This window comes from Pelodiscus sinensis, chromosome 32 (genome assembly GCF_049634645.1).
Source record: "Pelodiscus sinensis isolate JC-2024 chromosome 32, ASM4963464v1, whole genome shotgun sequence".
NCBI classification, from domain to species: domain Eukaryota; kingdom Metazoa; phylum Chordata; order Testudines; family Trionychidae; genus Pelodiscus; species Pelodiscus sinensis.
In genome coordinates this window covers 4,654,573-4,681,007 of record NC_134742.1, presented here as the reverse complement: position 1 = coordinate 4,681,007, position 26,435 = coordinate 4,654,573, and positions in this window count along the sequence as shown.

Sequence of the window (26,435 nt, the reverse complement as noted above, 5' to 3'; positions counted from 1 at the left end):
CCCTCAGGGAAGTGATGGGCAGGATTCCCTGAGGTGCTAACATGAAGGGGAAAGGAGTCCAGGAGAGCTGGCAGGATTTTAAAGAAGCCTTAATGAAGGCACAAGACCAAAGCATCCCGATGCACAGTAAGAAAAGCAAATATGGTGGACAACCAGATGGGCTTAGCAGGGAAATCCTTCGTGATCTTAAACACAAAAAGGAAGTTTATAAGAAGTGGAAACTTGGAGAGATGACTTGGGAGGAGTCTAAATATACTTGAGAATGCAAGGGAGTCGTCCTGAAGGAAAAAGCACAATTGGATTTGTAGTTAGCAAGGGATGTGACGGGTAACAAGAAAGGTTTCTACAGGCATGTGTCACGTTCCTGGATTTTGAGGGGAGCAGCCAGATCACTGCTGCACCCATGGGGGTGTGTTTGCCCCAAAAGTGGTATAAAGGGGGCCATGTGAGGTGTTGAATAGAAGTTTACTGTCTGCTAATCCTATGTACGCTATTCATCTGATTGTACAATGTCTGTGTGTGAAATTATAAGCATGTACAGTAAACTTCTGATAATCTGGTACCTTTAGGACCCAGGGGGTGCTGGATTATCAGATATACCGGACTATTGGAAGGGGGGGCTATGACGGGTCGGATGGGGGGAGATGCCACCCCAGACCCGTCTTAGCCCCCATCTTCCCATGGTCCGGCTCTGCTCCAGGCATCCCCGATTCAGCTGCTGCTGGTCAGTTTCAGCAGCAGCTGAATTGGGACTCCTGCAGCAGAACAGCCGGGGTGCTGCCGGGTTGGTCCGGTAGCTCCGCCCCTTGGAGACCAACCCGGCAGCACCCCTTCTGCTCTGGGGGATGCCTGGGGCAGAGCAGCTGGGGTGCTGCCAGTTGGTCCCGCAGCCCCAAGGGGCAGCGCTATGGGACCTACCGGGCAGCACTCCAACTGCTCTGCCCCCAGCTTCTCCGATTCAGCCGCTGGTCAGTTTCAGCAGCGTCTGAATCAGGGAAGCCGGGGGCAGACCAGTTCCAATGGTCCGGCTGCCCGGAAGACTTCCGGGTTCCTGATGGTGCCGGACCATCAGGAGTGCCGGACCATCAGATGCCGGACCAATGGAGTTTTACTGTACTTTGTATGGATACTGAATATTTCTCTGAATGTGCTTGAGCACTGGGCAGAGCCTGGCCTATGGACATGCTAATTAGCGAGGCTGTGTGGAACAATGGCACTCAATAGGCCAAGGACACACCTGAAGAATGAGGCCTGACACCTAAGGGCTGCCAGCAGGGACCACAGGGATACTGTGCCAGGTGAGCTGCTGCAGCCAAGAAGAGCCCAGGAAGGAGGTATATAAATATGCCATGTGGTCCACTCCATCTTGGTACTCAGCTCAGCACTTCATCCCAGAGGCAGCAGTGCAGGGATTGAAGAGCCAGAAAGAACTGTGGACCCGTCCTGATCCTAGGATGTGCAAAATGGACTTCTAATCTCTGCTAGAGCCTGCATCGAAAACTGGGAGATTCGATGCATGGAACCTATGATACTTTAGCAACCTCACTCTCATGCTTTTCTTTCTTGTAGCAATAAACCTTTAGAAGTTAGATGCTAAAGGTTTGGCTCAGTGTGATTTGTGGGTAAGGTCCAGAGGATAAATTGACCAGGGATCTGTGGCTGGTTTCTTGGAACTGGACAGAACTTGCTAAGGGTAGGTGGGATTGGGTTCTAAGACCCCTCACCTGTGTACGAGGCCCGGGGCCATGTGGGGCACGGATATCGCTGGGGTGTCGGAGGAGTTTTCCTCGTGAGGCTTCTGGCAGGCTGCTGAAGCGCTCTGTGGGACTGGTTTGTGGACTGTTTGGGAAGGTCTCCAGTCTGGGGGCTGTAAGGAGCACCGAATTTGAGCCATTCCCCCTGAGCAGATGCCTTCAGCTGTGCCCAGACATGGCCCGGTCCGTCACAGCATGTTAGCAATTAGAGGGTGCTCAGAGATGGCGTGGGGCACTTACTGGATGAGGGAGGTAACCTAATGACAGGTGATGTGGGAAAAGCTGAAGTACTCAATGCTTTCTTTGCCTCTGTCTTTCCAAAGAAAGTCAGCTCATAGATTATTGCACTAGACAAGACAGTATGGGAAGGAGATGGGCAGCCCTCCGTGGAAAATGAACAGGTTAAGAAATATTTAGAAAAGCTAAACATACACAAATCTATGGATCTGGATTCAACACATCCGAGGATACTGAGGGAGTTGGCAAATGTCATTGCAGAACTGGCCATTATTTTTGAAAACTCATAGAGATTTGGAGCGATCCTGGATGACTGGAAAAAAGCAAATGCGGTGTCTATCTTTTAAAAGGGGAAAAGGACAATCCAGGGAACTACAGACCAGTCTGCCTTATCTCAGTCCCCAGAAAAAGCATGGCGGGCATTCTCAAGGAATCCATTTTGAAGTACTTAAAAAAGAGGAAAGTGATCAGGAATAGTCAACATGGATTCCCGAAGGGCAAGTCGTGCCTCACCAATCTGATTAGCTTTTATGATGAGGTAACTGGCTCCATGGACATGGGGAAGTCAGTGGATGTGATATACCTTGACTTACCAAAACTTTTCATTTGATCTCCCACAATATTCTTGCCAGCAGTTCAGGAAGTGTGGATTGAACATATGGACTGTAATGTGGATATAAAGTGAGCTAGATTGTCGGGCCCAACAGCTAGTGATAAATTGCTTGATGTCTGGATGGCGATCGGTTTCAAGCGGAAAGCCCCAAGCATTGGTTCTAGGGCTGCTCCCGGTGCCCCTGGTCTGCTGGGGACCGTCTCCAGCAGACCAGGGCCACCGGGAGCGAAGCCGCGAAGCTCTGGCAAAGCCTCAGAAGCGCGGTACCCCGCCGTGGCTGCGGCTTCGCTCCCGGTGGCCCTGGTCTGCTGGAGATGGTCCCCAGCAGACCAGGGGCACCGGGAGCAGCTTTTCTCGCCCCGGAAGTCGAGGTGGTGGGACCGCTGCGCTCTGGGCGGTCCCGCCGCCTGCGAGCTCCGGGGCGAGAAAGCCTGTTTTACTTTTTATTCAACCCTGGTGAGGCCACATCTGGAGTATTGCATCCAGTTCTGTGCCACCCACTACAGAAAGGATGTGGACACATTGGAGAGGATCCAGCCAAGGGCAACCACAATGATGAGGGGGCTGGAGCACATGGCCTATGAGGAGAGACTGAGGGATTTGGGATTATTGAGTCTACAGAAGAGAAGAGTGAGGGGGGATTTGATAGCAGCCTGCAACTTCCTGTAGAGAGGTTCCAAAGTGGATGGAGAGAGGCTGTTCTCAGTAGTGATGGAAGACTGAACAAGGAGCAATGGTCTCAAGTTTCTGTGGGGGAGATCTACGTTGGCTATTAGGAAAAACTATTTTACTAGGAGAGTTGTGAAGCACTGGAATCCGTTACCTTGGGAAGTGGTAGAATCTCCATCCCTAGAGCTTTGTAAGCCCTGGTTTGACAATGCCCTGGCTGGGATGATTTAGTTGGGGTTGCTCCTGTATTGGGCCGGGGCGCTGGACTCAATAACCTCCTGAAGTCTCTTCCAGCCCTAGGATTCAATGATTCTAGGTGGATGAGGCTGTTTTAAAAGAATTCACAAAAACATCCCAAAGCACAGGATTTGGTGGTGATGGGGGACTTCAACGATCCATACACATGTTGGGAGACTAACACAGCAAGGCACAGATTAGCCAATACATTCCTGGACTGCATTGGAGACAATCTTTTATTTCAGAAGGCTGAGAAAGCTGCTCTAGATTTGATTTCAACAAATAGAGAGGAACTGGTTGAAATTTGAAAGTGGAAGGCAGCTTGGGTGATAGAGACCATGAAATCATAGAGGTCCCGATTCTAAGGTAGAAGAGAGAAAAGCAAAATAGAGACAGTGAATTTCAGGAAGGCAGATTTTAGTAATCTCAGAGAGGTGGTACGTAAGTTTTGCATGGGAAGCAAGATGAAGAGGAAAAAGAGCAGAAGACAACAGGCAGTTTGTCCAAGGGACATTATTAGGTCCCAAAAGCAAACTATTCCACTGAGCAGGAAAGATGGAAAGTACAGGAAGAGACCACCTTGGCTTCACCAGGAGCTCCTACATGATCCAAAAATTAAAAAGGAGTTGTGTAAAAAGTAGAAACTAGGTCAAATAACAAAGGACGAATACAAGAAAACAACACAGCTAGGCAGGGGCCACATGAGAAAAGCGAATGCAGAAAACTAACTCAGTCTAGCTAGAGACATAAAGGGTAACAAAAAGAGATTTTACAAATATGTGAGAAGCAAGAGGAAGACAAAGGTCAGGGTAGGCCCATTGCTCGGTGAGGAGGGAGAAACAATAACAGGAAACCTGGAAATGACAGAGGTGCTTACTGACACTTTGTTTCAGTTTTCACCAACAAGTTTGATGACCACGAGATGCCTAAGGTAGTGAATGCTAGTGGGAATCGGGGAGGTTTAGAAGTTAAACTAAAAAACATTAGAAATGAAAAATTAGTAAGAAAAATTAAATGTCTTCAGGTCACCAGGGATGGATGAAACGCATCCTAGATGCTCAAGGAGTTGATAGAGGAGGTATCTGAGCCTTTAGCTATTGTCTTTGAAAGGTCATTAAGGTTGAGAGAGATACCAGAAGACTGGAAATGGGCAAATACAGTGTCTATCTATAAAAGGGAAAATAGGAACAACCAAAGAAAGTAGAGACCACTCGGCTTAACTTCTATGCCAGGAAATATAATGGAGCATATAACAGTCATTTGTAAATGAAGGCAAAGAGCATCGACCAACACAGCGGGAAATCCTAAGAAATGCTGCCCCACGCTCAAAGGAGAATGGCTGAATGAAAGAGATGAAGCAGAATCTCAATGATCTAAAGGCAAGATCTGTGTACAGAGGAGAGACATGTTCCTGTACAGGGCTGATGTGGACTTGACCTTCTAAACTTGTGCTAAGGCTACAATATCCAACTACTTCTCCCCAGGCCACCAATGGGAATGGAGAGGCCGTTGAACTACCAGAGGTTAATTTTGCAAGCCAAAGTCGTGAATCTGCTGTACATATTCTTAGCAGCAGAAATTCTCATCCCCTGGGATTTGACCTGTGAAGTATGCTCTTAGAAACCACGAATGAGAAACAGAAGAGACTGGAACTGATGGAAAGAAAACATTTAAAGCCAGAAGAAATAAAAATTCTCATGGATAATTTTCTGCTTCCAATACAAATGAACAGCTCCACATGGGAACGCACCAGCATGTACAAGCTGGCATAGAAAAAACTCTGCTTTTGAGGTTTTGGAGTCAATTGACATCATTGTCCATTCGGAATCGTGACAGCTATTCACCTGTCTTCCTACCATATGCTTATTACTGATGAAAGCGCAGCGATTCCTGTCACCAACTTGCTTATCATTTGCTTCAAGTTCAGAGGTGTAGCATGGGCAGGGCAGAAGACTGTGTTTGGTGGAATTAGTCAATGATCTGCTTGTAATGCACAAGCTGTTACAGCTGCTGTCTAAGCCTCTGACAGCCTGAATAAGCGGGATGTGATGAAATCGGTGATGTTCCCTTCAGTCATACTAGGGAAAAACAATGGTGTTGCCACACAACTCAAGCAGGGCATCCCATATTTAACAGCACAACCCTCCGTGGCCCATCGAGAAGACCTGGGTTTAGCGGATGCGTGGAACCAAGTGCCAATGCTGAAAAAAGGAGAGACCCTTTTTAAGACTGTTTATAGGGTCTTTTGCAGCTCCTCAGTCCAAGGAGGATAATTTGAGGAAAGAGCAAATGTCACAGAAAATGAGACTGTATCGTTGAAACCTCTCACTGAAGTACGGTGGCTATCTAGACATTTGGCTGTGTAATTATGAGCCCCTTCTTAAATATTTGGAACAAGAAATCTGAGAAAATAATGACCCATTAGCAAAGTGCTGCCTGAATAAGCTCTCTGACAATAATTGCCAGGTCACTGCAGCTGTATTAAATGATGTCTCACGCAAATTAGCAGAACTGACCAGACGCTGGCAGAAGTGAAGCTGTAACAAGTGAAGCTGTAAAATTAGCAAGGGCTCAGATCCACAGGATGAGAGGGCAGGATATCGGGGAAACAGTCTCTTGGAGCAACAGTGTGAAAAATCGAACCAAATCAAGCACAACCGATGAACATTCAGCAGTGAACCTGTTCTATGTTTCATCTCCCTGCTGTGTAAGCCTCTGCATAAGAGGTTTCCAGAGAATGAACTAAATGAATGGGCAGCTTTGCCTCACTTTCCACACATCAATTCAGGGATGAATTTGGCACTGAAATCATTAGCAAGCGAGCTAACAAATACAGAACAATTTGGGGCAGTAGTCAAGTGAAATCATCAGCCGAAAGACCACAGAGGAGGAGGAGGAGTTCATTGCAAACCAGAACAAGGGCTACAAATAAATCATTGCAGAGAAATAATGAAGCAAAGCTCATGACAAATTTGCAGGAAATGGGGACTTTATGGTGACAGAATGTAGGACAATGCAATGCAGTGTCACAACTAGTGGATACACGGGCAACATTTCAAACTTCCAGTGCTGTCTGTGAGCCTGGCTTTAGTCTTCTCTAGAATATCCAAACTGTCTCTGGATAAACTTTTGTCATTTTGGTCTTAAGTGTGCCTCGGTGATCACTTACACACACACACACACCCTGCACAGTGATCGATATTTGTCACACACACGCAGTGATCACATACTCACATACACACTGCAGGCCATGTTCAGCACACACAGATATACACCAGTGATAACATACACACATACTCTACAGGCCACAGTGATCTCACAAGCATACTGAAATACACACACATTGCAGGCCACCATGATCTAATGATCTCTCTCTCTCTCTCTCTCTCTCTCTCTCTCTCTCTCTCTCTCACACACACACACACACACACACACACATGGGCAGCCCGTGCCTATAGCCATACTAGGCAGCTGCCTAGGGTACCAAGTTGCATGGAGCGCCAAATTCTAAACTCTGCCCCTTCCATTTCCCATTCCCTTTGCTGTGCCTTACCTGGAGCATGGCTTCCCTGCGGCCAGGAGGGGGAATGTCCTGGGAGTGGGAGCGCACGGGTGGGGTGGGGGTGTTTCCCCTGTGCGGCAGGAAGGGTCGTCCCCAGGGGAGGAGGAACGCGGGGGGGGGAGGGGGGTTGTCCCCAGGGGAGGAGGAACGCGGGGGGGTCGGCCCCGGGGGAGGAGGAACATGGGGGCTTTCTCTCTGGGGGGGGTGGGATCTTGGGGGGAGGCGGGTGCAGGGGACTCTGTCCCCCGGCTGGCACCCTGTTCCCTTTCCCCGGCCATCCCCAGGCCCGCAGCCACCAGCCCCAGCCCCCTGGCCCAAAGCCCCCAACCCCCTGGCCCCAAGCCAGAGAACTCCATCCCCAACCCCTGTCCCTCAGCCCCAGAACTCCAACTTCATCCCCAACCCCCTAGCTCCTGGCCCCCAGCCCGCAGCCCCCGAACTCCAACTCCATCCCCAAACTCCCAACCCCAACCCCCTGGCCCCCAGCCACAGAACTCCATCCCCAGCCCCCCTCTCCCCAGCACAGAACCAAAACCCTCAGTCAATATCTGCCTTTGGGGTGGGGGGGGGGCGCCTACTGCATTGATCACCTAGGGCGCCAGTTGGTGGCAGTTAGTCTAGGGCAGCCCCCCCCCCCACACACACACACACTCTGCAGGCCACAGTGGTATCACTCACACACCCAGAACTCACGGTGAGCTCTCTCGCTCTCTCTCTCTCACACACACATATACACACACACACATGCACATGCCTGCAGGAGCTGCTGCAGGAGCTGGTGCGGGCGGTCAGCACTTGCTCATGAGGGTCCAATTGAAAATCACGTGACAGACAGACAAGAACTGTGATTAGTGCTCTTCTACATACAGCAAATAAATGAAGTGATTTTTTTGTGCTAAAACCAAATGATTTAGTTTTTGTTTCACAAGTCACAACGACAGAGACTCTCTAACACTTTTGCCTGTAGAAAGTTTTTTTCATGTGCATCAAGCCAAGAGATGTAATCTTTAATTTCAAGCATAAACTGTAACATTTTTTTTATTTAATATGTCAATACGAATGATAACAGATTTTGTTTGCTATGCCAAGAAATAGCAGTTTTGTGTTATGCCTCAAAGGAACAGGACACCTGTAAGGTACCAAATGGCTACTGAAAACAACGTATCTGATTTCATAATAAACAAACATTTAAAGTCAGGCACCTTGCCAACGATCCCTTGTTGTAGTATTCTTTCTTCCATAACATTTTAAATATATCTAAGATATTTGTTAGTAACTGCAGGTGCCTCAGTGGCTCAAATCCAAACAAGCGCACACGACCTTATTATTGGTGCACAAGACAAAACTCGTGGCTGGAGAATCTCAGAGGGATCACTGGTCCCATCTATTTTCTATGATTCTCAGCTGGGCCTTCTCTCAAACCCCACAGCTTTGTGCTCAGAATGTTGGGACTCTGGCTACAGATAGGGGCCAAGCTGAAAATGAGGAACCCTCTGTTCCCATCAAACCCAGTAAAAGGCATAAAAGATTTTTAAGTAGCGGGGTTGAAGCACTGCAAGGACAGAGTATCAGCTGCAAATATGTTTAATTCCTGTCAAGTATTTCAAAATCTGGATTTTGTTAGCAGGGGGAAAAGAACCAGTGAGCATTCAATGAAGAGTTTTACACACTATTTAGAACATCGAATCAGAACTGAGGTCACCAAAAAATTACAAAGAAAACACACCGAGACTCATGACAAAATGAGGTAGCAGTTTATTTCAACCCGTTACCTGGAATGGAATGTCAGAGGGAATTTACACAGATATTTTATAGGCTGGAGAGGGTAGAGGAGGATTCCCATGGGGTTTTGAATTTCTGAGAGAAGCACCCACATGAGAGCTTGGGACTGGCTATGGAGCTGTACCACTTTCAATATAATTAAAATAGCACTTTGTTATTCTAATTCTGTACATTCTGAGCTGGATGTTGTCTGAACACATCGATATTGGACAATCATTACTTGACACTGAAGGGTATGCATGGAGAGGCATGCTGTGGCTCACCACCCTAGCAACAGCCTGGGGGAGGCTAAGGGGGGGGGGGTGAGCTCGGCATGTGGACTGGAGAGGTGCAGGCATGTGACAAACAAAGCCATATATGGAAAGGTTGAATCTGATTGGTTTAGAAGTTTGTGTTATGTAACCTGTAACCATGTGCTATAAAACAGCAAGGGGAGGGGCTCCTTGCTCGAGGGGCTCTGGCTGATTTTAGTACCAGGGGCTCTCCCTTTGTGCACATTGAATAAAGAATTGAATTGAATTGAATCGAATCGAATCGAATTGAATTGAATTGAAGACCCTTGATTCTGCCCAGCACCTGAGTCTCTGGGAACCGCAAAATCCCAACAACACCAAACATTTCTCTACCCATCCTGAATGCAGGGGATGCCTTAGGGACACCTCCAAGAGGAATAAGCTCCATGGTGACATAAACCCAAATTCTACTCAAGTTTTGCTACGTCCCTTTAAGTAAGAAACATGGAAATTCACCCCCACTGGTCGGCAGGGAGGGAAAATCATCCCCCTCTGCCTCAGGAGCACGGGAAAGGCTGAAGCAGAAGGAGAAGGGAAGATGCCCCGAGTCAAATCAAAATGGAGTGTTGGGAACTGACTGTTGCAGCCCCTGTCCCCACTCGTCCTAGGCCAAGGAGGCTCCAATCTCCAAGGTGGGCTCTCGGGGGCAGGGAAAGACTCCGGGAATTACCTTCTGTACAGACTCATCCTCTCTCACGCCCGCGGGGACAGCGGCTTCCTGAGGTTCTTGACTGAGGCTCAGTTCACGTCTCTCAGATCCTTGGGCACCAGCCGTTGCCAACCAGTTGGACTGGAGGCAGGATAAGAATGCTGCAGCCACATTCTTTGTTGTTGTCACACATGACATCACAATACACTCAGGCCTCCATACAGAGACACCCCCCGCCCAGGTAACTCATCCCATCGCACAGCCAGGCAGGGGGCAGTGCTAACACCCACAGCTGCTTTGTACTGGAAAGCTACTGGGAAGGAAGGCAGGAGGCAGAACCTTCCCTTGACCTAGCTGTCACGTTGCTGAATTGGAGGGAAGCAGCCAGATCGCTGCTGCACCCCTAGGTGGGGGTGTTGGCCCCAGAAATCTGTATGAAAGGGAGCCATGTGGGTAAGATTTGTGGGTAAGATCCAGAGGGTAAATTGACCAGGGATCCGTGGCTGGTTTCTTGGAACCGGACAGAACTTGTTCGGGGTAGGTGGGATTGGGTGCTAGGACCCCCCACCCGTGTATAGGCCCGGGGCCATCTGGGGCACAGATATTGCTGGGGTGTCGGAGGGGTTTTGCTCGGGAGGCTTCAGGCAGGCTGCTGAAGCGCTCTGTGAGACTGGTTTGTGGCCTGTGTGGAGAGGTCACAAGTCAAGGGGGCTGTAAGAAGCCCCGGATTTGAGCAATTCGCCCTGAGCGGACACCCTTAGCTGTGCCCAGACACGGCCTGGTCCGTCACAGTGGCGTAGTCGGCAGGATCCACAGATCTTGGTCCATTGAGCTTTGGGATCAGGACCCCACGCTGTCTAAATTTGATTTTTGGTGTTGAGAGTTTGGTTGATTAAAGAGCCGCTGCAATGAACCCGGAATTATATGAGAGCCTGAGCAAAAGTGCTCTGAAGGATTTGTTCTTAGGGAGAGGCATTGCCTTTAGGAAAAGGGCCTCTAAACTAGATCTGGTAGTGTTGTTACTAACCAGAGATGTGGATGAAAGGGATCAGAAGCGAGCCAAGGAAGCTGCTGAAAGAAGGCAGAAGGCAGATGAAGAAATTGCTAAGAGAAAGAAGGAGATGGATCGGGAACTTGAGATGAGAAAAGCAGAACATGCAGAGAGAATGGCAGAGCATGCAAAGAAGATGGCCCTAGCCAAGGAGGAACATGCTAGACTTGACCTCCAGCTTAAGAGACTAAAAGAACAAGAGAGACTGTATTCTCCTGAAGGTTCAATGTATAACTCTGTGGGTATGCGGTATGCTTATGATATGGCAGACGTATTTTGCCCAGCTGATGTGATGACCCAACCCCAAAGCATGTGTGAATGCAAACCTTTTGTGTTACCTGTAGCTAACAGGGAGGTTTGGGAAGGGGGTGCATGTGGGTATGAAAAGTTTCCTGGAGCTGGTCAGTCTCCCTGTAACCAAGGGGAAAGTGTCTCTACATGTGAGCCTGTGGGTGAGGGCCCGTCTGATGCCTCAGAGGTGAGGCTGGAATCAGAACCAGGGCAGGAAGAGCCCAGAAGTCAGGGAAATGTTTCTCTGGGGCAGCCTGGAGTGGCTGGCCAGAGTGAAGTTTTAGTTGAGGAGTTGGTGGCTGGTGAGGTTTGTGGAATTGAACCTGCACAAGCTGAAAGTGATTTGTGTGAAGAAGCACAGTGGGTGCAAGCTGGCAATTTGGAGGGTGGAAGTAGCTATGGGGAAGTGAAGGAAGCTGTCCCAGTGGCTAGCTGTATGCCTGAGATTAGCCAGGGGTGTTGGGACAAGGGAGAAGCTGTCTCTGGTTGTCTGGCTGTGTGTGGGGAAGAGTTTCTTCCTTTATCTGAGGAAGGTGCCCCACAGCCTGTGAAGGCTGAGAGCAGTGTTGTTGTCCCAGAGTTGGGTCTGGATATGGCTAAGGCCCAGGAAGGGGGTGGCCCAAGGTTTGTGTCTGCTGGGGAGAGGGATGAGGTGACTCAGGTAGAGTCAGTCAGTGTTTTACCAGAACCCCAGAGACCAGACAGTGGTGACCCTGATATTGTGCCTGATGCTGCTGTGTTGCTGGCAGAGGGGGGAGCGACTCTGTGGGAGCAGGGAGACCCCTTAGCCCGGGCACAAGGAGAGAATGAGGGTGTGTTAACTCTGGTGCCTAATGATGGTGTGGACGTTTACAGCCATCTAGAGAGCTGCACAGGGAGTGAAGATGCCTCTGACCCTGTCTCTTGTGGGTCTGTCTATGTGCCTGAGAGGGGATTATCTGTGAATCCACCTGAGGGGCCAGAGATAACTCAGGGAGTAAGGGAAGTGCAGGAGGAATTGGTTGGGGCTCAGCAGGGCAATGCTACTGCAGAGCCAGGGAAGGGTGAACTGCTGCTTAAGGAAGCTCATAGGGAGGAGAGTCCTGGCAGTGCTTGTAACAAGCAGTTTGCAGTAACTAAGAGAGGTGACGATGCCTTGCTGGGAGAAGGTATTCAGGAGAAAGCTCTGCCTGTAAAAGGCAGCAGCTTCTTGTGTGAGGCCCTTGTTGCAGTGCCTGACAGACAGAACTTGTCTGTTAACAGTGACTCCACTGACTTGGGTTTAGGGAAACCCAGTGTGGATGGTGGTGAAGAGGTCTCGGAGGGACTGAGGGTTGTTCCAGAGGAGGCAGGAACAGCCAGAGAATTGGAGCAGGCGGTTAACCCAGTGACTGTGGGTGACCAGCTTGCTGGGAAGTCAGTGTGTGTGGGACAGGATTGTTCCCAGGTGAATGAGGAGAGTGGGAACTTAGTGTCTCAGATTCAGGAGAAGGGCTGGGTAGCTAAGTATGCAGAGCAGAACAGCTGTGTGGTCACTCTCCCTAGGAGGCAGAAGATGGCAATTAAGCTCCCATCTCTGGACACGGTGGACACTCATACTCAATCAGGGAGGTGGATATCTGGTTCCATGTGGAAACAGAGGTTGGAGGTGGACAGAGGAGAGACTTGGGAGTCTACAGCTCACTGCTGTTACCCCACTGAGTGGGGGAAGGGGGAAAATTCCAGGGCCATTGTGAGCCAGGGAGTCACGCCCAGCCAGCCCATTGTCTTGGTCAGGCCAGAGGTTTCAGGCCTGGAGCCCACAGGACAGGGAGGAAGGGTAGAACTTGCTTTGACAAAGAAGATTTGCAGTTTAAACCTGAAGGGCCAAAACTGCAATGGTGTGGGGCCAGAGAAGGGGCCTGACGGAGAATTTCAGTATACACCTGATATAGGATTGTTCTTGTTACTGATGTTAATTCTTGTAACCAATGTATTATTGTGGCAGAGAATTGTAACGGTATACAGGGTGCATGAGCTTATGAAAATACCATGTAATCTGTCTGGAGATGTACCAAACGACAGGTGGTATGTAAGGGGACATTGTGATGTTGCTATTTCGTGGTTAACACTTGTAACTGGTCTTGGAACTTCTTACAGTACAAAAAGGGTTCCAGCCAGAAGGTCCTGTGTAAGAAGGGAAACTGAGGCACACCACCATTTTGTTGGGGGAGGCCTGTGATGCCCTCAGTGATGTTACTGGCATCACTTCCTGCATCAATTTTGCGTTGGAGGTGTCGCGTTGCTGAATTGGAGGGAAGCAGCCAGATCGCTGCTGCACCCCTAGGTGGGGGTGTTGGCCCCAGAAATTGGTATGGGGGGAGCCATGTGGGGTATTGGATGGGAGATTATTGTTTGTTAATCTTATGTACACTATTTATGTGAGTATATAATGTCTGTGTGTGTAGGTAGGAATCTGTAATCTGTGTGGAAGCTGAATATTTCTCTGAATGTGGTTAAGCATGGCTATGGACAGGCTGAGTAGCAAAGCCCTGTGGAACAATGACTCTCAATAGGCTATGGACACACCCAAAGAATGGGATTTGTCACCTGAGGGCAGCCAGCAGGAAACATAGAGATTGGCCTCTGACCAGGTGACTTGCTGCATACAAGAAGAGGCCAGGAAGGGAATAAAAGAGGCCATGTGGTCGATGCCATTTTGTTCTCAGCTCAGCACTTCATCCCAGAGGCAGCATTGCAGGGATTGAAGAGCCCGGAAGACCTGTGAACCCATCCTGATCGCAGGATGTGCAATAAGAACTTTTAAACCAGCAGCTGCAACATCTCTGCTAGAGCCTGCATCGAGGACTGGGAGATTCGGTGCATGTAACGTACTGTACTTTAATAACCTTACTCTCATGCTTTTCTTTCTTGTAATAATAAACCTTTAGATATAGATTCTAAAGGATTGGCCCAGCGTGATTTGTGGGTAAGGTCCAGAGGGTAAATTGACCAGGGATCTGTGGCTGGTTTCTTGGAACCGGCCAGAACTTGTTCGGGGTAGGTGGGATTGGGTGCTAGGACCCCCCACCTGTGTATAGGCCCGGGGCCATCTGGGGCACGGATATTGCTGGGGTGTCGGAGGGGTTTTGCTCGGGAGGCTTCAGGCAGGCTGCTGAAGCGCTCTGTGAGACTGGTTTGTGGCCTGTTTGGAGAGGTCACCAGTCAGGGGGACTGTAAAGAGCCCCGGATTTGAGCAATTCGCCCTGAGCGGACGCCCTAAGCTGTGCCCAGACACGGCCCGGTCCGTCACACCATTCCACCCTAGTAATCACAGCTTGCATGAGAGAGCATCCATTCAGTGGATATTTTCTAGATATTTTCCAGAAAAGCTTCTTCTGAAAGAAGCCTGCACTCTAGACATAGCCCGAGACAACAGATGGGAACAAACCCCCTTGAGTTACTTCAGTGACACTGTGTGTGCAGAGGAGCCTCGGCTTAGTTGTGTCTTGATGTGTTTCTAACCACCTGTTCTAGACCAGCTGGGCTACACAGGCTCCCTGGGTTAAGGTCACAGGCAGCTGGAGATGAGGCCTGGAAATGGCAGCAGCCCCTCAATCAGCAAGAACCCATGAGTGGCAGGGTGCTTCCATGGGCAGGCCACTTTTGGGACTTTGCAATCCAAGGGCGCAGCCCCACCCTTTCAACACAGCCAGCTCAGAGATTGTGTTTACACTTTGTGAAACTTCAGAGACAGAAGGGAAAGTAAGAACCTGACCCATCCTCTATCCCACTCCAGCAGCCCCAGGATGTGTCTGCATGACAGGGTTTTTCCAGAAAAACGACACTTACGTCCACACTGCAATTTCATTCTTGTGACAAAGTCGCAAGAACGGAGGGGTTTTCCCCGACAGCAGTAAACCTCTTTCTACACAGAAAAAGACTTTTTTCAGAAAAAGGTGTGTGGATGTGGAAGAGAGTGGTGGTTTTTTTTTTTTTTTTTGAAAGAGGAGACCTCCAGGACAAAGCACAGGTGCTCTGTCCACCGTAATCACAACTGAAATGCAAGAGCACATCCAATGAACGTGAGCGCTGTTTGGATGCGCTCTGGCTGTGTGGGCGTGTTCTTTCGGAAGAACACATTTGCTACCATACGTCAAGATTTCAACCCCGCTGTAGCACTGCTCCTTTAGCTCAGCAGTCAGCCAGTGTGGGGGGACTGGCCGGGTTCTTCCGTTGGCAGGACAAATTGATAGGAGTCGGGTATCTCCTCTGTCTGTTCTACATATAGTGCTTAGATCACTTGAGTGACTTCACTAATGCCCCCCCCCACCCTCTCTACTCCATAGTACCTGTGTGTGGGTGGGTGTTGTCCTCTTGCTCCACCAGCACCTCCTTCTGCTAATGTTCCCTCTAATCTTTTCCATCCCTGGCTGATTTTGTCTATTCAGGTGCAGAATAAATTTTGTTACATGCACTGAGGCATGTGGAATATGCACCACCAATAACAAAGCAAAACCCAGCTGTGAGGGCTCCACTAATCAGCTGGACAGCACCTGAATTTCTTCTGAAGGGCCACACAAATGCCCAGATTACAGGGACCATTACCCTCTCCCCCCCCCCCGGCACATTCTGCTGCTGTATCTGATGGAGAGGCGACCAGGGGGAGCAGGAAAGAGCCCATTTCAGTGCTGTCCCCTTCTACTCTAGCTGAGACACTCTGGCCAAGGAGAGGGCAGCTTCTCCAGGGAGGGAGTGGAAGTCACCTCCTGAACCCAGCTCTCCCAGGCAGGGCTACGTAGCAGCATCTGGTCTGGAAGGGGCTGGTCTTGCCCCTTACACTTGTGGTATCTGGACCATGTATTCCCAGGCTCACCCCTGTCCCACCTGCTCCCCACCAGCAATGGTCCCAGATGGTGGCAGGCAGGAGGCTCTGGGTGGGATGAGCTGATTGGAAGGACCCACCACAGATGGGGAAGGGGAGGGTCCCCACCACTGGGGGTAGAACTCCTTTCTCCACCTTGCTCGCTCCATGCCCCAACGTGACAGTCCAGAGGCTGCAGACCTGAGACCCGACGCAACTGCCAGGGTCAGAGACGGCTCGACAGGAAGTCCACACGGAGAGGTCAGAGGCGTGAAGCTGGCGGCTGAGCTCAGGGGCACAGGCTGAGTTGGGCTTTCCTCCCCACGCAGAGCCAGGGTCGGATTCTCTCCCCGGAGAGGGAGCCCGGTGGGGAAGTGAAGATCGGGGCCTCAGTAGCAGCATCGATCTCCACACTAGGCACAGGAAAGTGGCCGGCTTGGGCAGGAGAGCTGCCAGCCTGGCCACCCAGGAGCAGGTGTGCATGAAAATCAAGGGGGTCCACTGAGACCCCCGACCCTGAGCCCTGAGCTTACAATGGCCGTCCTGGGTCAGACCAAAGGTCCATCTAGCCCAGTAGCCTGTCTGCCGACAGTGGCCAACCCTAGGGACCCTGGAGGGGATGGACCAAAGACAGTGACCAAGCCATTTGTCTCATGCCATCCCTCTCCAGCCTTCCACAAACCTTGGGCAGGGACACCACTCCTACCCCCTGGATAATACCACTCCATGGACCCAACCTCCATGACTTGATCTCACTTCCCTTTCAACTCTGTTCTAGTTGTAGCCTTCACAGCCTCCTGCAGCAAGGAGTTCCACAGGTTGACTCTTTGCTTTGTGAAGAACAACTTTCTCTTACTAGTTTGAAGCCTGCTACCCATTCCTTTCCTTTGGTGTCCTCTAGTCCTTCTTTTTGGGAACTAATGAAGAACTTTTCTGTATGCACCCTCTCCACCCAACTCCTGCTTTTAGAGACCTCTATCCTGTCCCCCCTCCGTCTCCTCTTTTCTAAGCTGAGAAGTCCCAATCTCTTTAGCCTCTCTTCATATGGGACCTGTTCCCAACCCCTGATCATTTTAGTTGCCCTCCCCTCTCCCAGCCTCTCTCTTCCCCTCTCCCACCTCCTTTTCCAAGTCTCCCCCAGTTTTGTTCAATAAAGACAGATTCCATTTTTGAACACAATTGTCCTTTATTTTGTACATCAAGAAAAGGGGTAGAGAAGGGTAAATGGAAGGAGGTGAAGGAGGAATGGGGCACGAGCCCCCGATGGGGAGGACTGGGCTGGCTCTGAGGGCTTCTGGGGGTGGAAGCTCTCCTGCAGCCCCCCAATTGCCCCCTCTCCCCAGATGGCAGCCTGCGGCAAGTGCAGCCAGGCTGATGGCCGAGTGGTGTGATGTGCCCAGTGTGGGCACTCCGGGCACGCCAAGCCAGGACTGCTTTGCAAGCGGGGCACCCCTGAGAACTGTCTGTCCGGGGTGGGGGTCGGGACCCTTTAAGCACAGCCCTCGGCTAGCCTGAGACAGCATCTCCACGCTCTAAGTCCTCCTCTGATGCCCTGCCGGCACTGCTTCCGGCCATCCTTAAGCCCTGTTCAGGGTCCACTTAATGTGGACATGCTAGTTCGAATTAGCAAAACGCTAATTCGAACTAGTTTTTAGTTCTAGATGTGTTAGTTCGAATTAGCTTAGTTCGAATTAACTAATTCGAACTAAGTTAGTTCGAACTAACTCTGTAGTGTAGACATACCCTGTGTTACACAGCGTGTGTGACCCCACGGGGCTGTGCTTCTCCGACAAAGCTCGGGGCCTGCTGGGCTGTAAGACGCTCGCGTTTGGGCAGCGCGGATGGAACAATCCCGTTTGGAAGCACAATAAAGTTCTGTGTCTGTGTGTGGGGCTGTGTCTGTGCTGGCGAGCGGGAGGCCGGGGATGAGACGCTGCCGAGATTTCCTGCCCCCACCAGGGAGATAGGGGAGCACACGTGCGGGAGATGGGCCCCTACCCAGGGCTGCAGAGGGAAGGGAGGGGAGGTCTTGGACTCCTCACAGGGAGGTTTGGCCCAAATTTCTGCACCAAGTCCCCCCTCCACTGAGCGTTTCTCTGCCCCGAGAACTCCCAGGCCACGTCCAGGCCTGCGCTGCGTCTCGGGAGCTAGAGCAGCTTGAGTGTTAGGTCACACCCAGCCTGGCCTGTGAGCTCGCTGGCAGGGCCCAGGAACCGCCAGGCCATGCCGGCCTGTCTCTGCGACAGCCTCGTGCTCCGGGGTCTCAGCTTTCGCAGGGTGTTCACCTGCAACTCCAGCCGCCCTGTCTGTGACGAAAACCTGAAAGCGGTGGCCACATGGGGAGGGGCGCAGGGAGCTGTGAGACCTGTCCCTGTCCCTCAGGGAGGGGGAGCTCAGGGCCCGGGGACGGGCATTTAAATAGCAATTGTTAACGATTCTGTTCCCCACACGAGCGCAGAGGGAGAGACAGCCCAGCCCCACTCCCTGCCCCCCGCCGCCGCCACCCCCTGCTACAGGCGGGTGCTGGGGGGGAGATGCCGCCCCAGTGAAGAGGAGCCCGGCCCAGAGAGCCCAGGGGTGTGTCCTCATCCCCCACAGGGAGCCCCTTGGAGCCCGCCGGCAACACCAGCCTGTTCCCAACATACACCGTCCCCTGGGACAGGCCCTGCTGTATCCTCTTGGTGACTCACACGGGTGGAGCTTCCAAGAGTCCTGACACCCTCTGCCCTCTGAGGGGAGCAATGGAGGAGGGGGGGGATTTGGGCTCCTGTGGACCAGGGGACCGGAACGGGAGCCATGGGCCACCCAGGCCCAGCACTGGCAGGGGAGCCTTTCCCGTGTTTGGGGACCAGCAGCCTCCAGAGCCCTGCCCCAGCCGGCCACTGTCTGACGGGTGCACGGCCCCGGGGACGACAGCCTGGGGTCCCCTTTGGGCCCCGCTCCCAGGTAGAGTCGGCAGCCACGAGGGCGGGGTCAGTGTCTGGGGGTTCCCCTGCTGCTGGGCCCCAGGACAGGCCTCCCTCCCCAGCCACGGCAGGACGGGTCCCAGGCTGGGTTGGGCCGGGGGAGGGGAGTCACCACAGGTGTGAGCAGACCAACCATGGCTGGGTTCAAACCAGGTAGGGGGGTCTGCCCGAGCTTGTCTGGGCCTGGGGACTCAGGCTGGGAAGGGGTGACCGGGCCATGGCAGGTCTCAGCTACAGCAGGATTGGGACCAGGGGCTGAGGGAAGTGGCATGTCCAGGCACCCACAGGTCCAGGTGCCCTGGCTGCAGCTGGCAGCTGGCCCCCAAGCCCTTCCTCTCTCCTCTCGCTCTGCCCAGCCAGGGGAGGGAAGAGACGCTCCCCTTGGAGCCAGAGTCCAGCCAGCCCCCGAGGGTCACTAGCTCAGCGCCTGCTACAGCCCTCGCTCTGCCGGCCGGGCTATGGAGGGGCCTGCGGGGGCTGCCACTGAGCAGACAGCTCAGGTTTAAGCCTCAAGCCCCAGCACAAACCCTACAGCCAGGTCCGGTCGCCCACCTCTTCACACGCTCAAAGGGGAGGGGGGAGCCCTGTTAACTCAGGGCGGGGGGAGGACACAGGAGGCCCCGTCTCTCCCATCCTGGCTCTTTTCTTCTGTCACGGAGTGTGGGGGAGTCACTGGCCTGCACCCCCATCCACAGCCAGACGTGACTCTCACCGGCAAGTAGAACGGAAGGTTTATTGGTTCACAGGACACAGCGCAGCGCGGAATCCTTGTTAACACAGGGACCAGGAGCAGGCAGGACCATTCCTCTGGGAAAAGGGCTCTGGGCCCGACTCCCCCCTTCCTGCTCAATCCCCCTCCCTCATCCTAACCCAGCCGAGACTGATCCTTCCCCTCAGGCCATAGTCACCAGCCTGGAATCAGCTCCGCCTGCTCCTTTGTTCCCCTTCCTGGCCAAAGGTCTTGTATGCAGCCCCTTGGTCCTCAGGACAGGAGACTCAGGACAGGAGAGATGCATTCACCTCCACAGTGGGTCATGTCCAGCCTTCCCTTCCTCAACCAAGCAGTGTTGCAGTGCCCAGGGAAACTGAGGCACACACACACACAGGCTGTGTCTACACTGGCCAGTTATTCCGGAAAATCAGCCACTTTTCCAGAATAACTTGCCAGCTATCTACACTGGCCGCTTGAATTTCCGGAAAAGCACTGACGATCTAATGTAAAATCACCAGTGCTTTTCCGGAAAAACTATGCTGCTCCTATTCGGGCAAAAGTCTTTTTCCGGAAAACTGTTCTGGAAAAGGGCCAGTGTAGACAGCAGAGATTTCTTTTCCGCAAAAAAGCCCCGATCATGAAAATGATGATCGGGGCTTTTTTGCGGAAAACCGCGTCTAGATTGGCACGGACACTTTTCTGCAAAAAGTGCTTTTCCAGAAAAGCATCCTGCCAATCTAGACGCGCTTTTTCCGAAAATACTTTTAACGGAAAAGTTTTCCATTAAAAGCATTTCCGGAAAATCATACCAGTGTAGACGTAGCCACAGTGTTATTATAGCACAGCACAAGACAGTAGAATCACATACAGCACCACCAGGCAAACAGAGTGAACACAGACCCCGCGACGTCACAACTTCCCTGCAGGCATCACAGGTGGACATGGCAAGAATCCGCACTGAGCCCAAGGCTGGGAACCACGTTCCCTGGAGGGAGGGGGAATCTAGAAAGTTCTCAGGGTGCAGGGGGGTAAACAGGCCAACACTGTGACATGTTAGGATGGGCTAAATCATCCTGCATTGGGAGGGGCAGGGACAGGGGCATCTAGAGGCCCCCAGACTGTGGCTGGAGGCAGGAAAACCCACAAAAAGTCTCTGCCTCGCAGTATATTTTGCAAAGAGACAGCGAACAGCCTGGCAGAGGAGGAGAGGCAGGAACTCAGGCTGGGGGGGAGAAGGGACTGAACATTGAGGGGAGGGAGAGATGATTTTGGGGTTCCCACTGTGTGTGTGGGGTGGGGGCAGAGCTGAGGTTTCCATGCCCGTGATCAGGACAGCAGAGATTTCTCCCTGCCCGCTCCTCTTGGGAATGTCGGGGGAGATTTCGCTGGGGATCAAGGTACCGGGAATTCCCCAGCCCCCCTGAGTGCAGCAGCTCCCCACGACCACGGCCCCCGACCCCACTTACCGTCCATGTTCTCCTGGGTGCTGGGGGGCTGCAGGGAGCGTCTGACCCCCCCCCAGCTTAGCTCCAGCTCAGGGCGGGAGAACTCCAGCCAGGTGCGACTCCCCCTCGGCCTGTGGCTGGACAGGACACAGCAGGGAGCGGTGACCCCGTCGCCCGTCACAGCCTGGCCCTGGGAGCCGGGCCCGACGCGGGAGGGTGCAGGGGGAGCCTCTCAGCAGCCAGGCAGGAGGGCAAATTGACCATGAGCCCCGCACACCCTGTTTCACTGGGTCTGGCAGAGCGGGGCTCTGTGTGCGGGGCACAGACTGGCAATTAGTCAGGAATGTGGGTTAGGAGGTAGAAAGGGGGCTCTATGTGTGGGGCACAGACTGGCAGTCAGGGATGTGGGGTAGAGGCTGGCAGAGGGGGCCTCTGTCTGTGGGGCACAGACTGGCAGTTAAAGACGTGGGGGAGGGGCTGTTAGAGGGGGCTCTGTGGAAACTGACAGGTAGTTAGGGACGTGGGGCAGTGGGGGGCTGGTATTCAGATACGTGGGGAGGGGCTGGCAGGGGGGTTCTGTCCTTTGGGGCACAGACTGGCAGTTAGTCAGGTACATAGCGCCTCTGTGGGGAATGACGGGCAGTTAATCAGGGACTGACCCCGTGTCTGGGGGTGGGAAGGGCTTGTCAAGGGGTCAGATGTGCAGAGCCCGTGGGGGTTGGCTGGGTGCGGCTGCCTCCCTCTGCAGAGTCCCAGGCTGGGGTCAAGTCGTGTCAATGGGGGATTCTCCATCCCTTGCCATCGCTGAGCCGAGACGTGGGGGCCTCAGTAACAGCCAGGGAGAGTGGGGCTGGGGCCGGAGGGGTGGGAGAGGTTCTGGGGCCTGCAAGGTGCAGGGGGTCAGACCAGATGCTCATGATGGTTCCTTTGGCCCTTCAAGTCTGAGACCAGGAGACCGACCTTTGGGCTGCTCTGGGACTCCTGACCCCAGCTCTGACCCACAGCCCCTGCTCTGACTGCTAGGCATGACTGCTCCAGCCAGGAGTCTGGGAGGGCTTTGCCTGGGGAGGGGGCTGTGCCTGTGGCCGGCATCCCAGTGAGGGGGCTATGCTGGCACCGCTCTGTCCCCACAGGCCCTGGGGTGTAGCCTTCCCTTCAGCTGTCATGGGAAAAGTGTTTCAAGTCCTCTGATTTTCAGGGAATGGCTGAGACCAACCCACACGTGCAGAAAGCAAAGCTCATAAAATCAATGGTCGGTTTATTTCTCTTCACTCTCTTTATTTTAAACCAATCTCACAATTTTTTCACTTGGCTCCTGCTGTTGCTGCACCTGAGGTGGGTGGAGACTTTTGCATCGAGGGAGCATCTCTTGGATCCTGAGAATCACTTCTCCTCTTCCCGGCAATGCAGGAGAAGGCAGCAGGGACTCCAGAGTCAGCGGGAGGCTGGATACATCTGGGCTGGCCCCAGTGGCCGGCAGACACAGAGTTTTGGGCCTGGCTGAGCAGCAGGTTTCTTTACACACCCGTCTGTTCCCAGGAGTCTCTGGCCACTCCCTGCCATGGGTGCTGCCGTGTGAGCCCTGCCGTGGCCCTGGGCGTTCCTGGCCAGGCCCTCCCTTTGCTCCTCCACTCTCCATCCAGGCAGATCTCTGAGTTGGGGAAACCTCCCCTGAGAACCTGCCGCCTCCTCCGTGGAAGTGGTGGGAAAGGGGCTGCCGGGAACTCCTGGCCGTGGTGGCCCTCGGGGTCATAGAGGAATCCCCTAGTGCAGCGTTTCTCCCCCTGGGGGTTCCTGCCCAGAAGGGGGCAGCAAGGCGAGGGCAGGAGGGTCGCTCACGGGGGCACCGGACGTTTGGGCTTTCCCAGCCGTGGCCTCGTGTTCAGTCCCCAGGTCCCCATCCCGGCGGAGTTTGGAAATAAGAAGAAATGTCCCTGATCTCTCCTGGCCTCCCCAGCTGGGCGGCTGGAGGGGCAGCTGCTCTCTGCCCCCAACCTGGCCAGCAGCGGCGCAGACGGACGGGTGGCAACGGCATCGCTTCCTCCACTTCTCCTGCACTGCTGCTGCTGCTGGCACTGACCCCACAGCTGGGATCCCGCTCGCTCTGGCCACCCAGCTTGGAAGGGAGTGATGCCCCCAGCAGGGGGCAGAGGGAAGGATGCAATGGCAGCCACACCCCCTTCCTTCTGCGCTGCTGCTGGGAGCGGAGCTGCCCTCCGAGCTGGGCACCTCCCCTGTGGCCCCTGCTCTGTGGTCCCCAGCGGAGAAGGCAGCCCGGCCAGCAGCAGTGCGGAAGGAACGGTGGCAACAACATGCCAGGCCACCCTGCCTCTGCGCTGCTGCTGGGGCGGCGTTGACTTCTGAGCTGGGGGACCCGTCAGTGACCACCCCTCACTCGCTGCTCAGTGGGGCCCCCTCCGAACTGGGCCCACAACAGCAGCCGCTGCCCTGCTGCCGCCCAGGTCCAAAGGCAGCGCCACCGCCTGCAGCGGTGCAGAAGGAAGGGCTGAGATACCAGACCAGGCCTCCCTTCCTCCTGTGCTGCTGCTGGCGCTGACTTTGCAGCTGGGTGTCCTGCCAGCATGGGCCACTCGCAGGCTACTCCGTGTGGCAGGCCAGGCTGCCCCCAGCAGCGGCACAGGAGGGAGGGCGGCGGTCGCAGACCTTCTGTGCTCTGCTGGGTCAGGCGGCCTTGTGCACATGGTGCCTGCGCTCTCTCGCTGCCCAGCTGAGAAGTGAGAGGCACGGCCAGCAGCGGCACAGCAGGGAGGGTGGCGACACCAGACCAGCTCCCCTCCCTCCTGCGCTGCTGCTGGCGGTGGGGTTGCCATCCAGGTTGGGCACCTGGCCCCTTGTAACTGCCCCCAGCCTCCCCATTAGTAGGCAGAGCCATGACCAGGAGCAGTGCAGAGGGAAGGGAGGCACCGGCACACCAGGCCGCCCTCCCTTCTGCGCTGCTGCTGGTGCTGGCGCTGCCTGCTCAGGTAGGCACCTGGCCAGTGGCCCGTCTCTGGCCACACACCCAGCTGCAGCACAGGAGGGAAAGTGACAACAACAGATCTCACCTCCTGCCTTCTGCGCTGCTGCTGGCAGCCGTGTGGCCTTCCGAGCTGGGTGTCCTGCCAGCAGCCACCGCTCTCCAGCCCCTGGCGCGGAACGTGGGGCTGCCCCCAGCCGTGGCAGTGAAGGAGGGCGGCAGGCACAGAGCAGGCCACGTTCCTTCTGTACTGCTGCTGGAGCCGGAGTTGCTGCCCTGGCCACGTGCCCGACCCATTGCATTGTTTCCCATCCGCCCTCCCCTTAAAATGCAGCGCCCCCACCAGCAGGGGTGCACAAGGAAGGGAGGCAAAACCACGCCAGGCCTCCCTCCCTGTGCACTGCTGCTGGGGGTGGTGCTGCCTTTCCACCCGCCCACATGGGCAGAGGGAGCTGCCACCAACGGGCGCAGAAGTCAGGGCAGCGACGCCATCGAATGCCGCCCTGTGTTCTGCGCTGCTGCTGGTGACCCTGCTGCCTTCCGAGCCAGGTGCCTGGCCAGGGGCTGCCGCCCTGCAGTGAGAGTGTTAAGGACTAGCTGCCTAGCTGACAAGCAAATGCTTATTGGATAGTCACGTCGACTCGGCAGTTCCCCCCTTACTGCCTCTATCAGGTAGAGGTGGCAAAGGGGAGGGAACAGACGGGACTTCAAAGCGGCAGCGCCCCATGGAACCCGGAGTCAGCTGGGGGGTCCCAAGCAGACCCCAGACTCCGAGTGGGGCTGCTGCTTGGAAATGCCAAGCGGTGACTGGGATTAGCAGTCCCCAGCTGACCTCGTTTCCGTGCAGCATTACCCCGGAACCCGTCATCAGCTGGGGGCTCCCCCACTGATCGGGAGGGTCCCCAGCTTATCCTGGGTTCTGGGGAAATGCAGTGCGGAGCCGCTGACCCCGGGCTCTGCCTGGCATTTGGAAACTTCAGCGCCGCATGGAGCGTGGGGTCTATGGGGGACTCTGATCCCCCGCGGACCCCAGGCTCCATGAAGGCTCTTCTGTTTGAAACGCAGAAGAGCCTCCGGATGTCCCTGGCTGTGCATGTTCCAACCCCCCTGGGGCCCTTGTACATTTCAAAGTGCCCATCAATTAGTCGCGTTGTCGCACCAGGCTCACCCTCCCCTCTGTGCGGCTACCAGCCACGGCGCTGACTGTCCGGCTGCCCGGCGGGAGAGGTGGCGCCGTCGCCAGCCGTGGCAGAGAAGGACGAGGAGTAGCACCGTCCAGGGCCGCCCTCCCTTCTCCACTAGGGATGTCAGACAGGGAGTCATTGAATAATCGGGGCACTGCATCAAGCCGTAGCAATTCCATGGTTATTCGAGAGTTGCCGGGCCAGTGCGCTTCTGCCCCAATCCCGGGGAGCCCCTGGCCACCCCATGCCGCTGCCTCTGATAACGAGTCAGCAGTGCGGGGTGGAAGCAGCCCCTGTCCACAGGGCATCCGAGCTCCCTGCAGACGGAGGCTGCACCTGCATCCCACGCAGCAGCCTCTTTGTGCCGAGAGCTTGGGACAGTCCCGGACAGAGGCTGCTCTGCAGCGTGAGGGGCAGGAGCAGGCGGCTTTAAAGAGCTGGTGCTCATGGGGAACCAACTCTTAAGCCAGCTACCCCGGAGCCCCAGCCCCTGCCTGTGCCCATTCCCCCCTTGCCTCTGTGGGAGGCAGCAAGGGGGAAAAGGAGGCTTCTGCAGAGGTGGCATGGGTGGAGAACCTGCTTAAAAGGTGGCTCCCCGCACATACCAGCTCCTGTCTGCCCCCGCCACATACTGCTACCTCTGATAGTGAGGCAGCAGTGGGATGGGGGGGGCCGAGAAGTGGCTCCATGGGAATTGATACACATGGGGAGCTGTCTTAAAAGCCGCTTCCCGCGTGCACCAGCTCCCGCCAGCCCCCCTCACCCTCCGTGTTGCTGCACCTCGATCAGCAGCCGCACAGGGGTAGGAGGCCAGGCAGCTCTGTGGCATCTGGTGCTTATGGGGAGGCAGCTTAAAATCCGGCTCCCCCAGACATCAGCTCCCAACTCCCACCCCTTGCTGCCTCTGATAATGAGGCAGCCGGGGGAGGGGTGCGTGGAGTCGACAGGATTAACCAATAAGCCCAGACGTATCGGTTAATCATGTAGCCGACGACACACATTGACATCCCTAGTTTGTGCTGCTGCTGGCGCCGGTGCTGCCCTCTGAGGTAGCCCCTGGCCAGTGGCACCCACTCTCTGGTCACCCGGTTTGGGAGGCAGGGCTGACACCCGCCGCGGTGCCGAAGGAAGTGCTGCAATCCCGCCCCTCCTGCACCTCCTGCTGCACCGCTCTTGGGAGCAGCACTGACG